Genomic DNA, 17,918 nt, shown 5'->3' with positions numbered 1-17,918 from the left:
TTTTCCATATAGGAATACCATTTCTGTCTTCAGAAATGGACATGCAAATAAATTAGGAAAATAATTCATAAAATAATTATATCATGGTTTTGGTGCTCTAAAATGGTGCTAGAACCAGAGCACCAACTTTGGGTAAGAACACTCCTTGCCAACAAGGGCATGTAGTGCAACTCAAAGCAGGGTTTTGCTTTAACCAGAAATAAGAAAGGGGTTTTGAAAATAACTTGATCTTGAGAAATGTAGTTTTTATCATCACATGATCAAGCATACAAGCATACAATGACAATCATGGCACTCACATCATTGGTTTGAAAAAGTTTTAATAAACCTAGATTTTTGAGTTAAAGTGAAAGTGGTGGTAAAAACACGGTGTGACAAACCTATCCCCCTTACAAGAATCTCGTCCACGAGATTCCTAAGCTAGGTACTAAAAAGGTACGAAAACTCAGAGTGTAGATAGTCTTCACGCTCCCATGTTGCTTCTGCTTCGGTGTGGTTGCTCCACTGAACCTTGAAATACTTGATGGTGCGGCTTCTGGTGCAACGCTCTGCTTCATCCAAGATGTGGATCGGCTTCTCGCGGTAAGTGAGGTCTGGCTGAAGGTCGATGGCCTAGTGGTCAATGTCCTTGTAAAGATCGGAACGGTTTGGCGCTTGTAGACACTTCCAAAGTTGTGACACCTGGAAGACGTTGTGCACACCCAAAAGTTCCGGAGGTAGCTCCAAATCGTAAGCAACTTATACACGCCTTGCCATGATCTTAAAAGGTCCAATGAACCTTGGAGCAGGTTTCCCTTTAATGTGGAAATGCTTGGTTCCCTTAAGAGGTGTGACACGGAGGTACACCTGGTCTCCGGAAACGAACTCCACATCTCTGCTGTGAGAATCCCCATAGCTCTTCTGTCGTGACTTGGCCGCTTTTAGGTTCTCTCGAACAAGCTGCACCTTATCTTACGCTTCTTGCAGAACTTCCGGCCCGAAAATCAACCCTTCACTTGTTTTGGACCAGTTGAGCGGGGTGCGGCACTTTCTTCCGTACAACACGTCACATGGGGCCATCTGGAGACTGGACTGGTAGTTGTTGTTGTATGAGAACTCAGCGAACGGCAGATAGTCTTCCCATTTGGCACCATGTGCCAAGACACAAGCGCGGAGCATATATTCGAGTATCTGGTTTACTCTCTCCGTTTGTCCGCCCGTTTGCGGGTGGAAAGCGGTGCTGAGAGAGAGTTTGGTTCCGATGGCTTCTTGAAACTTCTTCCAGAATGTAGAGGTGAACTGCGTGCCTCGGTCAGATACAATCTCCTTGGGAACTCCGTGGAGACTCACTATACGATGGATGTACAAACTAGCCAATTGGCTTCCATCATAAGTGGTGTTGATTGGAATGAAATGGGCCACTTGGTCAGATGGTCAACAATGACCCATATGGAGTTATGCCCCTTGCTTGACCTGGGCAATGCAGTGATGAAGTCCATGCCAACCTTGTCCCACTTCCATTTTGGCACTTGAAGTGGTTGTAGCAGTCCAGCAGGTCGCTGATGTTCATCCTTGACTCGCTGGCACACGTCGCACTTGGCAACATAAGACGCTATTTCCCTCTTCATGCCATGCCACCAAAAATTTACTCGGAGATCTTGATACATCTTGGTACCACCGGGGTGAATAGAGTAGGGTGTATCATGTGCTTCCTGCAGGATCAAATCCTTGAGTTCTGCCTTGTTGGGTACGCACAAACGTTTCCCAAACCACACTACTCCCTGTTCATCCACTTAGAATTCTGGGGCCTTGCCTTCTTGAATCTTCTTCTTGATGCCTTCAATGCTCTTGTGCCCTTTCTGGGCTGCCTTGATATCGTCAGCCAGCTTGTTTGACTTCGAGGTTAGCCAGGAATCCTGATTCCACTAGCTCCAACCCGAAGTTCTCCATTTCCTCATACATGGCGGGTAGCCTTTCCTTGAGCATGACGTTCAAGGTGCTCGTCTTCCTGCTTAAGGCATCAGCCACTACGTTGGCCTTACCGGGGTGATATTGAATGCTGAGGTTGTAATCTTTGATTAATTCAAACCATCTTTGTTGCCTCATATTCAATTCCCTTTGAGTGAAGATATACTTCAGACTTTTGTGGTTGGTGTATATTTCACATCGCTTCTCGAGAAGGTAATGTTGCCACGTCTTTAGAGCATGCACTACGGCTGCTAATTCGAGATCATGGGTGGCATAATTTTGCTCAAGTGGACGCAGTTGCCATGACAGGTATGCCATTACTCTGTCGTCTTGCATTAGGACTCCACCGAGCCCGGTTCTGGAGGCATCACAATATATCACAAACTCCTTGCTGATATCCGGAGTAGCCAATACCGAGGCGGTAGTTAATCTCTTCTTCAGCTCCTGGAAGCTTGCTTCACACTCTGGCGTCCATTCGAACTTCTTGCCTTTCTTCAAGAGCTAAGTCATGGGTCGAGCGATGTGGGAGAATCCTTCTACAAACTTGCGGTAGTATCCCGCGAGCCCGAGGAAGCTCCTGACTTCCTTCACATTAATTGGAAACTCCAAGTTGGTTACCGTAGTAATCTTGGAGGGATCAACTGCCAATCCACTTGCCATCATAGTATGACCCAAGAATCCAACTTCGTTCAGCCAGAATTGGCATTTGCTGAATTTGGCATAAAGTTGGTGCTCTCGAAGCTTTTCCCACACTAACCTCAAGTGTTGCTCATGCTCTTCTTCAGACTTGGATAAGATTAATATGTCATCAATAAACACGACGACAAACTTATCCACGTATTCCATGAAGACCTTGTTCATGAGGTACATGAAGTAAGCTGGGGCATTAGTCAATCCGAAAGACATGATCGTGCATTGTATAGACCGTACCGGGTCACGAACGCAGTCTTGGGTATGTCCTCTGGTCGGATCTTCAGTTGGTAGTAACCAGATCGGAGATCGATCTTGGAGAATACCTTAGCTCCATTTAACTATTCTCTTTTCGCCCTCAGGATCGAACACACGATCACCCTGTATCTCGACTAGTCGTGTATGTGTAACTCGGCTCAACGTATATGAACTAGATGTAGAACTCGATATATCACCGGCGCTTATGCAAACACCGGGACTAGAACACACGCAAGCGAACGCAGCAACACGAAGATAGCGAGAGGCACGTGTCGTGACTCGTAATAATCTCTTTATTGATTTTATCATTTTTCTGGTACAAAACTCATGCAGACACCGAAGTATATATAGATGCAGGACGCCACAGACCCACACATACGCATCGAACCGAATCAGACCCAACTTGTGATTTCCTAAACTGATAGAAACTACTACTATACATCCAGCCCAACTAGGACACGGATTAGTATTCCTATCCTAATCTAACTCACGATTGGACTTGTACTCTTGCTTTTTCTAATCTAATCAACGACAACTGTGATCATACTAGTACTCCTAACAAACACATGTTTGGATTATTTCAACATTAACTAGTCAAATAAGTCTTCAATCTTGGGGAGTGGATACTTGTTCTCGATCGTGACTTCATTGAGAGAACGGTGATCGATGCAGAGTCTGATAGTTCCATCCTTCTTAGACACGAACAGAACAGGTGATCCCCAAGGTGATGCACTTGGACGAATGAACCCTTTCCCGAGTTGCTCATCCAGCTGCTTCTTTAGCTCCGCTAGCTCTTCGGATCCCATTGTGTAAGGCTTCTTATAGATAGGCCTTGACCCGGGCATGAATTCAATGATGAATTTGATGTCTCGGTCGGGAGGCATCCCTGGTAGCTCATCAGGAAAGACCTCCGGGTACTCACAGATTATCGGCACTCGGTCCAGCTCTTCTCCTAACAGGCTGTTAACCTGCAGTACTCGAGTGGTTACTGGCTGAGAGACATACTTGACTCTGACCCCTTGGTCGCTTGTCATGGTAATAGCCCTGTTGGCACAGTCCAAGATGCTCTGATGTTTGGCCAACCAATCCATGCCGAGAATTACTTCTAGGCCTTGCGACTTAATGACAATGAGGTCTGCTGAGAAGCTTATCCCATTGATAACAATCCCGACTTTCCTACACCCTAGGTTGGTCCTTAACACTGCTCCCGGGGTTTGTATTGCCATTTGCCCGTTAAGCAGAGTAGGCTTTAAACCACATTTTTCCGCAAATATTTGTGTAACAAAAGAATGCGAAGCACCACAATCGAACAATATTGTTGTTGGGGTGGAGTTGACGAGGAACGTACCCAGAATGCAGTCCGGGTCTTCATGTGCCTCTTCTGCGGAGATATGATTGATCCGCCCCTACTGTGATACTGCTGGTTGTGGGAAGCTTGGTTCCTGCCTGGTGATCCTTGGCCTTGGTTTGGCGCATTGGGGCACGGTGCGTCGGGTTTATTGTTGGGACACTACCTGGAATAGTGCCTGATACGTCTCCGTCGTATCTACTTTTCCAAACTCTTTTGCCCTTGTTTTGGACTCTAATTTGCATGATTTGAATGGAACTAACCCGGACTAACGTTGTTTTCAGCAGAATTGCCATGGTGTTGTTTTTGCACAGAAATAAAAGTTATCGGAATGACTTGGAAATTTACGGGGATTTTTCGTGGAATATATAAAAAATACTGGCACAAGAATCAACCGGAGAAGTGGAGCGTGGAGCCCACAAGCCCACCACGCGTGGCCCCCCTAGCCACGCCTAGTAGGCTTGTGGGGCCCACGTTGCTCCACCGCCTCCTAATCCAGCTCTATTTAGTCCCTTTCGTCTGGAAAAAATCAAGGATAAAAGTTTATTGCGTTTTACGATACGGAGGCGCCGCCACCTCCTGTTCTTCCGTTGGAGGGCAGATCTGGAGTCCGTTCTGGGCTCCGGAGAGGGGAGATCGTTGCCATCGTCATCACCAACCTTCCTTCATCGCCAATTCCATGGTGCTCTTCACCGTTCGTGAGTAATCTCATCGTAGGCTTGCTGGACAGTGATGGGTTGGATGAGATCTATCATGTAATCGAGTTAGTTTTGACCGGGATTGATCCCTAGTATCCACCATGTTCTGAGATTGATGTTGCTACTACTTTGCCATGCTTAATGCTTGTAACTAGGGCCCGAGTGCCATGATTTTAGATCTGAACCTATTATGTTGTCGCTAATATATGTGTGTTCTTGATCCTATCTTGCAAGATGTAGTGACCTACTATGTGTTATGACCCGGCAACCCCGGAGTGACAATAGCCGGAACCTCTCCCGAAGATGACCATAGTATGTGGAATTCATGTATTCACCAACTGTTAATGCGTTGGTCCGGTTCTTTATTAAAAGGAGAACCTTAATATCCTGTAGTTTCCATTAGGACCCGGTGCCATGGGAGGGATGGACAATAGATGTCATGCAAGTTCTTTTCCCTAAGCACGTATGACTACATACGGAATACATGCCTACATTACATTGACGAACTGGAGCTAGTTATTTATCTCTCCGTGTTATAGCTATTGCATGATGAATATCATCCGGCATAATCGTCCATCACCGATCCAATGACTACGAGTCTTCTACTGCTATCACTACTGCTACTGTTACTCTGTTGCTACTGCTACTGTTACTCCGTTGCTACTGTTGCTATCACACTACTCTGCTACTGATACTTTTCTACAGATACTAAATCTTTCAGGTGTGGTTGAATTGACAACTCAACTACTAATACTTGATAATATTCTTTGGCTTCCCCTTGTGTCGAATCAACAAATTTGGGTTGAATACTCTACCCTTGAAAACTGTTGCAATCCCCTATACTTGTGGGTTATCAAGACTATTTTCTCGCGCCCTTGTCGGGGAAGCATAGCTATATTCTCTGAGTCACTTGGGATTTACGTCTGCTGATCACTATGAGGATTCCGACAGATCCAAGAACTAAAGTCTTGTCCTCAACTACAAGGATAGGTAAGGAACTGCGGTCTAGCTCTGCACTTGATTCACCTTCAGTTATGAGTAAGTTTGCGACACCACCTCCTGCTAGAAATTTTGATGTGTCGCCTGTGCTTGATGATGCTACTTCTGCTGTCCATGATGCTTGTGATGATGCTATGCTTGATACTGCTTTACCACTAGGTGCATTCCTTGATGCACAAATTGCTAGAGTTGTTGCTAGATGTGATGATACTTCTGAAACTGCTGATACTATTGAAGTAGAACCTGCTATTTTGCATGTTAGAACTAGCTCTCCTATATATGAATTGCCTCATATGCCTGAGGGTTATGTTATGGAGGGAGAGATAGCTGAGGACTTTCTTGCGTGTAAGGATAGCTATGATGTTGAGAATTTACTGCGCAAGTGGAAAGAAAAATCTTTGAACGCTAGGATGAAATACGACCCGAAGTTTGCTACTTCGCCTATGTTTGTGACCGATAAGGACTATGAATTCTCGGTCGACCCTGAGTTAATCACTCTCGTCGAATCTGATCCTTTTCACGATTATGAGTCTTAAACGGTTGTAGCCCATCTTACCAAACTACACGACATAGCCACCCTATTCAAGAGTGAGGAAAAGATCCGCCACTACTATATCCTTAAGCTGTTTCCTTTCTCCCTAAAGGATGATGCTAAGATTTCGTTCACTTCTCTTGCTCCTGGTTGTCTGCGTTGTCCCTAGGATATGATCTACTACTTCTCTGAGAAATATGTCCCTACCCATAAGAAGAAAGCTGCCTTGCAGGAAATATATAACTTTGCGCAAGTTGAAGAAGAGAGTCTCTCGCAAGCTTGGGGGAGGCTTGTCCAGCTGCTGAATGCTTTGCCTGATCACCCTCTTGAAAAGAATGAAATACTTGATATCTTCTATAATGGACTTACCGATGCTTCTAGAGACTCACGTCGGTTGTGCTTCTCTGGCAATGGCTCGAGAAAAGTGTTGATCCTGCAATCTCTAGTGTTAGCTACACGAATGCTTATAATAACTAACCTTCTCCTGCGACGGCACCAGAAGAATGCTGATAGCACTCCCCGGTAATGAAACTGGAAGAATGTTGTTGATGGCCCACCAGCGCGTGGGTTCGTAGCAGTTTTCAAGGGTAGAGTATTCGACCCAAATTTGTAGGTACGACAGACATGAGGTGAGAGTATACTCTCAAGTATTAGCAGCTGAATTTGTCAGATTCAACCACACCTGAAAGATTAGTATCTGCAAGCACAATAGTAACAGCGAAGTAACGGGTATCGGCAGTGAAACGAGCAATAGCTGTGGCAAGGAACAGCAGTAGTGACAACAGTAGCAAGTAGCAACAGTAGAAAGCGACAGTAGTCGCAATAGTAGCAGCAAAGCAAAACAAGTAACAGCAGTAGCAACAGTAGTAGCAGCAGAGCAAGACAAGTAACGGCAGTAGCAACATTAGGACAAACTCGTAGGCATTGGGTCGATGATTTGTTTGGATGATTTTCATCATGCAACAGCTATAACACTGAGAGATAAGTGGCTAGCTCCCGTTCGTCAATGTGATGTAGGCATGCATTCCGTGTGTCGTCATACATGCTTAGGGAAAAGAACTTGCATGACATCTATTGTCCATCCCTCCCGTGGCAGCGGGGTCCAAAAGGAAACTACGGGATATTAAGGTTCTCCTTTTAATAAAGAACCATACCAACGCATTAGCACTTGGTGAACACATGAACTCCTCAAACTATGGTCATCACCGGGAGTGGTTCCGGTTATTGTCACTCCGGGGTTGCCGGATCATAACACATAGTAGGTAACTACAACTTGCAAGATCGGATCTAAAACACACATATATTGGTGACAACATAATCATTTCAGATCTGAAATCATGGCCCTCGGGCCCTCGTGACAAGCATTAAGCATGGCAAAGTAGTAGCAACATCAAATCTCAGAACATAGTGGATACTAGGGATCAATCCCCATCAAAACTAACTAGATTACATGATAGATCTCATCCTACTCATCACCGTCCAGCGATCCTACGAATAGATTACTCACGAACGACGAAGAGCTTCATGGAATTGGAGAGGAAGAAGGTTGATGATGACGATGGCGACGATTTCCCCTCTCCGGAGCCTAAGACGGACTCCAGATCTGCCCTCCAGATGAAGAACAGGTGGTGGCGGCGCCTCCGTATCAAAAATGTGACGAAAACTTCTCTTTTAATTTTTCTGGGATGAAGGACAACTTATAGAGCTGGAGTTGGGGGAGGCAGAGGCCTGTGGGCCCCACAAGCCTGCCCACCGCCACCAGGGGGTGGTGGCGGAGCAGGGGCTTGTGTCCCATTGGCCCACCCCCTCAGGTGGATCCTGGTGCAGGTATTTTTGATATTTTCCAAAACTGCTCCCCGTAAATTTTCAGGACGTTTGGAGAACTTTGATTTCTACACAAAAATAACACCAAGGCAATTCTGCTGAAAACAGCGTGAGTCCAGGTTAGTTCCATACAAATCATGCAAATTATAGTCCAAAACAAGGGCAAAAGAGGTTGGAAAAGTAGATACGTTGGAGACGTATCAACTCCCCCAAGCTTAAAACCTTGCTTGTCCTCAAGCAACTCAGTTGACAAACTGAGAGAGAAATAAAAACTTTGACAAACTCTGTTTGATCTTGTTGTTGCAACTATGTCTAACTCATAACCAGAATTTCAGCAAGATCACAAGTTAACCACATAAGCAAATGACACAAAGGTCTCACAGTAAACTGATATCAATGGCATAATCAGCTAACGAGCAAATAATAATGAGTTTCAAATACCAACACTTCAATCAAAACATGCATGAAGCAATATGAATAGCTGGTATCTCGCTAGCTCTTTCTGAGACCGAAAAACATAAATGCAGAGCACTTTCAAAGATCAAGGGCTGAGTAAACATTGTAATTCATAGCAACGAAGATCCAGTCATAGTCATACTCAATATCAATCAAAAGCAAAGCATAAAAATGACAGAGGTGCTCTCTAATTGGTGCTTATATAAGAGGAGGATGACTCGATAGGAAAATAAATAGATAGGCCCTTCGCAGAGGGAAGCATTGATTTGCAGATGTGCCAGAGCTCAAGCTTTTAAAAACAGAGATAATAATTTTGGGTGGCATGCTTTCATTGTCAATGCAATGACCAAGAGTTCTCAATATCTTCCATGCTACTCATTTCTCGTGAAGCATGGAACTGGGCATCCCAAATACCGGCCCCTTTCCCGTGAAGGACTGTGAATAAACACATGTCGAGGATAACACTCCTAGCATGGAAGATACCAATAGCCCTCTGTCACCACATGAGCGGTTCGGGGATGCAAAACAAATTATTTCTTGAAAGTTTAGAGAATGGCACATGCAAATTTACTTGGAACGGCAGGTGGATACCGCAAATAGGTAGGTATGGTGGACTCTCATGGAAAAACTTTTGGGTTTATGGAAGTGGATGCACAAGCAGTATTCCCGCTTAGTACAAGTGAAGGCTAGCAAAAGACTGGGAAGCGACCAACTAGAGAGCGACAATAGTCATCAAGATGCAATGAGTTTGACTAACATTGAATGCAAGCATGAATAGGATATAAATCACCATGAATACGAACATCATAGAGGCTATGTTGATTTTGTTTCAACTACATGCATGAACATGCGCCAAGTCAAGCCACTTGAAACATTCAAAGGAGAATACCATCCTATCATACTACATCGTAGTCATCTCAAAATCTATGTTGGCAATCAAGACAAACCATTATAAGCTCTCAGCTAAATAAGCATGGCATCAGAAACTATGATCTCTAAGTTGTCATTGCAAACATGGTTCTCTCACAACAAAGCTAAATCTGGGTCGACAAGCTAGTCATATTTACAAAAACAAAATAGATAGAGTTCATACCAGCTTTTCAGTCTCAGTCACTTCATCATATATCATCATTGTTACCTTTCATTTGCACGATCGAACGATGAAAACGATAGTAAGCGCATGGGACTAAGCTGAATCTGCAGGCAAACACAAAGGAGAAGACAAGATAATATGGCTCTTTGAAAGCTAAACAGGTAAGCATGTAAGAACCACTAAGCATTGTAACCAATATCTTCTACCTTGACACGACGAAAAAGAAAACTATTTACACGGGAAAGCTCCCAACAAGCAAAAGAAGAAAGAAAAATATTTTTGGGTTTTCTCAAAAGGACACGAAACAAGAAAACAAGAAAACGAAAAGAAACTAGCATGGATAATACAGTGGCAAAGTGTAAACACCGGCTAACAGAGTGAAAGCATAAGCATGAATGTAAAGTCGGTGAGAACACATGTTCCCCCAAGCTTAGGCTTTTGGCCTAGCTTGGTCTACTCCCAAGGTGGGAAATAACCAGCTCCAGGATACTCCGGAGCAAACTGTGGATGCCACTGCTGTGTGAGCTCCTCTGGCTCCCACTGATAAACTAGCGTCTGGTACTTGACTAGCGGCTCGGGCACGGGTGCCTGTGGTTGGGCCAAGCCCCAATATGCGTAGATGTCCGCGGGCATAATAGTGTACTTGCCTGCATGAAGATCAAACAAAGAAGGAGCAGGCAAAGTAATAGTCTCCCAAGTACCTTGACTAAACACCAGGTTATAAATCATCCGTCTACTAGCATCTCTATCCAGAAAATCATGGCGAACCATGCTTTCATAATCCAGATATCTCTCAGGGAGAAGCATGTCTCCTTCCTCTCCCAGTCTAATCGGTATCTCAAAGTGTCTGGCAAGACGGGTAGCGTAGATACCTCCATAGACAACACCTTTAGAACGGTTCAGGTTCAACCGTTGAGCTACTATAGCGCCCAAGCTATAAGTCTTATCGTTATAAAGGCCTTCGCGCAAAATCGCAAGGTCTGGAGAACTAAGTGATCCAGCCTCCCCACGGCCAATCAAACATTTTCCCACAAATAGTGAGAAGTACCGAAGCATACGAAAATGTATGCTAGCGACTCTAGCGCGAGTCACTCCTCTCTCATTTCCAACAGCAATAGAACCAATGAAATCCTCCAAGTCCCGTGGACGAGGGTCACGGATATCCCCAACATAAGGTAATTTGCATACATTGCATAAGTCATGCAGTGTCATCCACTGGGGGACATCGTATATCATGGACTCAACCATGGGAGGATTCTTCCTCAGTTAAAGTTGAAGCTTTGAACGAAAATATTGGTGAGGAGGACATATTGTGGGCACTTATCTTCAACGAACGCAGTGAGACCTGCGTTCTCCACCAAGTAATAAAAGTCTTCATAAAGTCCGGCGACACGCAAAAATTCATCACTTGGCCACTCGCACGCTCGAACTTCTGTGACTCGAGGGACTGCGTACTTGGGGTGGTTCTTCTCGTCCTCCTTGGAGTTACGACTTGAAGAGCCTCTCAAAAATCTCCTCATCTTTCCCTTTTCTAGCTCTGAAAAATTTTGAAATTTTTTAGAGACTTCAAAAGAAAAGTGAATAAGGATTAACCCAACTTGTAGCAACTACTCCTACCAGTGTCTAGAGACCATATCACGCGCTAAAACTACTTGGGACCAGCTAAAATTAGCTTTTATAGCTCAAGAACAGGGTCACCAAGGTAGCAAGAATTCGCGAAGGATAAAGCACTAGAGCAAAATCTAATTGGACCAATGGAGGAGTCACTTACCAAGGAGTAATTTCCCCAGAACAGTTCGGAGAATGGTGCTTTGAGCAAGGAGATCGAAAATCACAGCCAAATGAGCAAGAACACGGGTTTGAGCTCCGAAACAATTTTTTCTAGAGCTGGAAGAAGAGGCTGGGAGCTGGAATGAGTGGAGAGGATGCTTGTGGGCCCCACAAGCTTGCACCCCGCCACCAGGGGGTAGGTGGCGGTGGGGGGGCTTGTGGCCCAGTGGTCATGCCCCCTGGCCAGCTCTCAGGCCGAGAAATTTTCAAAAATTCCAGAAAAAATCATACTAAATTTTTTGGACCATCGGAGAACTTTTATTTTTGAGGTATTTTTCTCCAGGATGCTAAAACAGAAAACAGGAAAAGCTAAACTAATTCTATCATTTTTCTTCTAAGCAAAAGAAAATGAAGACTCAAAACAGAGGTATGTGACTCTCTGATTTATCCATTTCATGGTCATCGGAAGAAATCCGTCAATGGGATTGATCAAGTCCTGATGACAAAACCTTATCAAATCGCAAGAGAGAACAGGGAATTTTCGAATACACACTAAGTCACCTCAATGGGGATATGGATCTCCCCAACAAGCAAATCATACTTCATCTTGACACGAGGAATAGGGCATTCAAAGCTCCCAATGAGAATCGATGAAGTCTTTTCAATAGCATTGATGCAATGTACTGGATATCGTTTCTTCGGAAAGTGCACTGTGTGCTCATTACCGTTGACATGGAAAGTGACATTGCCTTTGTTGCAATCTATAACAGCCTCTGCGGTGTTTAAAAAGGGTCTTCCGACGATGATAGCCATGGCATCGTCCTCAGGAATATCCAAGATAAAAAAGTATGTTAAGATAGTGGTATTAGCAACCACAACAGGCACAACCTCGCAAATGCCGATAGGGAAAGCAGTTGATTTATCGGCCATTTGCAGAGAAATTTCAGTGGGTGTCAACTTATCCAACTCAAGTCTACGATAAAGAGAGAGCGGCATAACACTAACACCGGCTCCAAGGTCACATAAGGCAGTTCTTACGTAGTTTCCTTTAATGGAGCAAAGATAGTGGGCACTCCGGGATCACTGAGTTTTTTAGGAGTTCCACCTTTGAAAGTGTAATTGGCAAGCATGGTGGAGATCTCAAGATCTGGTATCTTCCGTTTATTAGTCACGATATCTTTCATGTACTTGGCATACGGAGACATCTTCAGCATATCAGTTAACCGCATCTGCAGAAAGACGGGTCTTATCATCTCAACAAAGAGCTCAAAATCCTCATCATCCTTTTTCTTGGATTGCTTAGGAGGAAAGGGCATAGGTCTCTGAACCCATGGCTCTCTTTCTTTACCATGCTTCCTCGCAGTGAAGTCATTCTCATCGTACTTCTTAGGTCGTGGATTATCAGGATTAACCATAGGTTCAATCTCCACATCCTCATCATTGCTAGGTTGAGCATTTTTATGATCATCACTGTCCACATTGTCACCAGGTTCATGTTCATCACCTGATTGTGTTTCTGCATCAGACGCAGAAATATCATTAGGTTCTTCCGGTGTGACAATATTTGGTGAACTGGCGTGTAGGCTTCTATCATCCTTCTTCTTCTCCTTAGGACGACTAGGTGTATCAGCATTGATTCCTTGAGAATCTTGATCAATTCTCTTAGGATGACCTTCAAGATACAAAGGTTCCTGAGTCATTTTGCCTCCTCTAGTAATGACTCTGACAGAGTTGTCATTTAATTCATTGAGCAAGTCATTCTGAGCTTTAAGTACTTGTTCTACCTGAGTAGTAATCATAGAGGCATGTTTACTCAGAAGCTTCAGAGCATTGACGTTTTTGTCTACACAAGCACTTAAATGGCTAAGCATACGAGCACTTTGTTCCAAATGTCCGCTTACATAATCATTGAAACTCTGTTGTTTGGCAACAATTTGTCAAATTCATCAAAGCATAGGCTAGCAGGTTTATCAAAAGGAATATCACTCTCGTCAAAGCTACGCAGAGAATTCACTTCTACTACCTGTATCGGGTTATTGAGACCGTGGATCTCTTCGATAGGTGGTAGATTTTTGACATCTTCAGCTCTAATGCCTTTCTCTTGCATAGATTTCTTGGCTTCTTGCATATCTTCGGGACTGAGGAATAGAATACCTCTTTTCTTAGGAGTTGGCTTAGGAGGTGGTTCGGGAATAGTCCAAGCATTATCGTTGAGCAAGAGATTATTCAGCAGAGTCTTAGCTTGTTCTACAGTTCATTCCCTAAAAACACGACCCGCACAAATATCTAGGTAGTCTCTAGAGGCATCGGTAAGTCCGTTATAGAGGATATCAAGTATCTCGTTCTTCTTGAGAGGGTAATCAGGCAAAGAATTCTTTAGCTGGACGAGCCTCCCCCAATCTTGTGGAAGACTTTCTTCTTGGAGTTGAGCAAAGTTGTATATTTCCTGCAAGGCAGCTTGCTTCTTATGGGCAGGGAAATATTTCTCACATAAGTAATAGACCATATCCTGGGGACTACTCACACATCCAGGATCAAGAGAAGTGAACCGGGCTTTAGCGTCATCCTTCAGAGAGAAAGGAAACAACTTAAGGATAGTAGTGGCGGATCTTTTCCTCACTAGTGAAAAGGGTGGCTATATCGTGTAGTTTGGTAAGATGAGCTACGACCGTCTCAGACTCATAACCGTGGAAAGGATCAGATTCGACTAGAGAGATTATCTCAGGGTCGACAGAGAATTCATAATCCTTATCGGTGATAAAGATATGTGAAGTGGCAAACTTCGGGTCGTATTTCATCCTAGCTTTCAGAGATTTTTCCTTCCACTTGAGAAGTAATTTCTCATCGTCATAGGCATCCTTAAATGCAAGAAAATCCTCAGCTATCTTTCCCTCCATAACGTAACCCTCATGTATATCAGACAATTCATATCTAGGAGAGCTAGATCTAGCAGGAGCAAAAGCAGGTTCTATCTCAATAGTATCGGCAGTTTCAGAAGCATCACGAGCATTGGCAGTAACTCTAGCAATATGAGCATCAAGGAACACCCCTAGTGGCACATCAGACAAAGTAGTATCTCTAGCAGTATCAAGCATAGCATCATCAGGAAAAATTGCATATCTAGCAGTATCAGGCATAACATCTCTAGCAGTATCAGGCATAGCATCTCTAGCAGTATCACGCATAGCATCTCTAACTGTATCAGGAAAAGCATCTCTAGCAGTACCAGGCAAAGCATCTATAGCAGTATCAGGCATAGCATCTCTAGCAGTATCAGGCATAGCATCATCAAGCACAGGTGACATATCAAGATTTCTAGCAGGAGGTGATGTCGCAAACTTACTCATAACTGAAGGTGAATCAAGTGCAAAGCTAGATGGCAGTTCCTTACCTCCCCTCGTAGTTGAGGGCAAGACTTTGGTTTTTGGATCTTTCAGATTCTTCATAGTGATCAACAGATATAAATCCCAAGTGACTGAGAGAATATAGCAAACCCTCCCCGGCAACGGCGCTAGAAAAATGCTGCTAACGGCAGTCCACGGCAACGACACTAAAGAAATGTTGTTGACGTGTCCCTGACTTGATGCCTCCACAGCAACAGAGCCAGAACTGCTCCCAGTTGCTCAACAATTAGCAATTGTCTTGCAATGGCCCACCAGCGCGTGGGTTCACAGCAGTTTTCGAGGGTAGAGTATTCGACCCAAATTTGTTGGTTCGCCAGGCAGGAAGTGAGAGGATACTCTCGAGTATTAGCCGCTGAATGTGTCAGATTCAACCACACCTGAAAGATTAGTATCTGCAAGCAAAGTATCAGCAACAAAGTAGTATGATAACAACGGTGCCGGAAACGATCTATTGACGGCAGACTATTCCTAACTGTTGTATCAATGGCGCCAGAAGTTGCCCGTAGACGGAAATAATCTTTTCCCGTCAACGTTGAGCGAAATTGATTCTTATGGGCAGGGAAATATTTCTCACAGAAGTAATAGACCATTTCCTGCGGACTATGCACACATCCAGGAGCAAGAGAGGTGAACCAGGCTTTAGCATCATCCTTTAGAGAGAAAGGAAACAACTTAAGGATATACTAGTGGCGGATCTTCTCCTCATTAGTGAAAAGGTTGGCTATTTCGGATAGTTTGGCAAGATGGGCTATGACCGTCTCAGACTCATAACCATGAAAAGGATCAGATTCGACTAGAGAGATTATCTCAAGGTCGACAGAGAATTCATAATCCTTATCGGTGACAAAGATAGGCGAAGTGGCAAACTTTGGATCATTTCTCATCCTAACTTCCCGAGATTTTTCCTTCCACTTGAGAACTAATTTCTCAGCGTCATAGGTATCCTTACACGCAAGAAAATCCTCAGCTATCTCTCCCTCCATAACATAACCCTCAGGTATATCAGGCAATTCATATCTAGGAGAGCTAGGTCTAACAGGAGCAAAAGCAGGTTCTATCTCAATAGCATCGGTAGTATGAGAAGCATCACGAGCATTGGCAGTAACTCTAGCAATATGAGCATCAAGGAACGCTCCCAGTGGAACATCAGGCAAAGGAGTATCTCTAGCAGTATCAAGCATAGCATCATCAGGCATAGTAGCATCTCTAGCATCATCAGGCAAAGCAGTATCAAGCATAGCATCTCTAACAATATCAAGCATAGCATCTCTAGCAGTATCAAGCATAGCATCATCAGGCATAGTATCAAGCATAGCATCTCTAGCAGTAGTATCACAAGCATCATCAAGCACAAGCGACATATCAAGATTTCTAGCAAGAGGTGATGTCGCAAACTTACTCATAACCGAAGGTGAATCAAGTGCAGAGCTAGATGGCAATTCCTTACCTCCCCTCGTAGTTGAGGGCAATACTTTGGTCTTCGGATCCTTCAGATTCTTCATAGTGATCAGCAGATATAAATCCCAAGTAACTCAGAGAATATAGCAATACCTCCCCGGCAACGGCGCCAGAAAAATGATGAAGTCAGCTGTGCTTTTGTGGCAATGACTCCAGAAAAGTGTTGATCCTGCAATCTCTAGTGTTAACTAGACTAATGCTTATAACAACTAACCTTCTCCCGCGACAACACTAGAAGAATGCTGATAGCACTCCCCGACAATGAAACTAGAAGAATGTTGTTGGTGGCCCACCAGCGCATGGGTTAGTAGCAGTTTTCGAGGGTAGAGTATTCGACCCAAATTTGTAGGTAGGCCAGACAAGAGGTGAGAGTATACTCTCAAGTATTAGTAGCTGAATTTGTCAGATTCAACCACACCTGAAAGATTAATATCTGCAAGCACAATAGTAACAGCGAAGTAGTAACATCGAAGTAACGGGTATCGGCAGTGGAACAAGCAATAGCACTGGCAAGGAACAACAGTAGTGACAGCAGTAGCAAGTAGCAACAGTAGAAAACGACAGTAGCAGCAGAGCAAAACAAGTAACAAAAGTAGCAACAGTAGTATCAGCAGAGCAAGACAAGTAACGACAGTAGCAACAGTAGGACAAACTCGTAGGCATTGGGTCGGTGATTTGTTTGGATGATATTCATCATGCAACAACTATAACACGGAGAGATAAGTGGCTAGCTCCCGTTCGTCAATGTGATGTAGGCATGCATTCCGTGTGTTGTCATACGTGCTTAGGGAAAAGAACTTGCATGACATCTATTGTACATCCCTCCCGTTGCAGCGGGGTCCAAAAGGAAACTACATGATGTTAAGGTTCTCCTTTTAATAAAGAACCGGACCAACGCATTAGCACTTGGTGAACACATGAACTCCTCAAACTATGGTCATCACCGGGAGTGGTTCCGGTTATTGTCACTCCGGGGTTGCCGGATCATAACACATAGTAGGTAACTACAACTTGCAAGATCGGATCTAAAACACACATATATTGGTGACAACATAATAATTTCAGATCTGAAATCCTGGCACTCGGGCCCTAGTGACAAGCATTAAGCATGGCAAAGTAGTAGCAACATCAAATCTCAGAACATAGTGGATACTAGGGATCAATCCCCATCAAAACTAACTCGATTACATGATAGATCTCATCCTACTCATCACCGTCCAGCGAGCCTACGAATAGATTACTCACGAACGACGAAGAGCTTCATGGAATTGGAGAGGGAAGAAGGTTGATGATGGCGATGGCGACGATTTCCCCTCTCCGGAGCCCAAGATGGTCTCCATATCTGCCCTCCAGATGAAGAACAGGTGGTGGCGGCGCCTCCGTATCGGAAACGCGACGAAAACTGCTCTTTTTATTTTTTCTGGGACGAAAGACAACTTAT

Source organism: Hordeum vulgare, chromosome 2H (genome assembly GCF_904849725.1).
Source record: "Hordeum vulgare subsp. vulgare chromosome 2H, MorexV3_pseudomolecules_assembly, whole genome shotgun sequence".
Lineage (NCBI taxonomy): Eukaryota > Viridiplantae > Streptophyta > Magnoliopsida > Poales > Poaceae > Hordeum > Hordeum vulgare.
The sequence above is the reverse complement of the archived record's forward strand: the minus strand, read 5'-3'. Positions refer to the sequence as shown.